This window comes from Mizuhopecten yessoensis, unplaced genomic scaffold (assembly GCF_002113885.1).
Source record: "Mizuhopecten yessoensis strain PY_sf001 unplaced genomic scaffold, ASM211388v2 scaffold8679, whole genome shotgun sequence".
NCBI lineage: Eukaryota > Metazoa > Mollusca > Bivalvia > Pectinida > Pectinidae > Mizuhopecten > Mizuhopecten yessoensis.
Window position 1 is genome coordinate 97,390 of NW_018407667.1, and position 443 is coordinate 97,832.

Sequence of the window (443 nt, forward strand, 5' to 3'; positions counted from 1 at the left end):
TGGACACTAACTACAACATAGACGAGGGAGACATGATACCGGACACTAACTACAACATAGACGAGGGAGACATGTTACCGGNTACTACAACATAGACGAGGGATACACTTTACTGGACACTAATTACAATATAGACGAGGGATACACGTTACTTGACACTAACTACAACATAATCGAGGGATACACGTTACTGGACACTAATTACAATATAGACGAGGGATACACGTTACCGGATACCAACTACAACACAGACGAGGGAGACACGTTACCGGACACTAACTACAACATAGACGAGGGATACACGTTCCTGGACACTAATTACAACATAGACGAGGGAGACACGATACCGGACACTAACTACAACATAGACGAGGAAGACACGTTACCGGACACTAACTACAACACCGACGAGGGAGACACGTTACCGGACACTAACTACAACA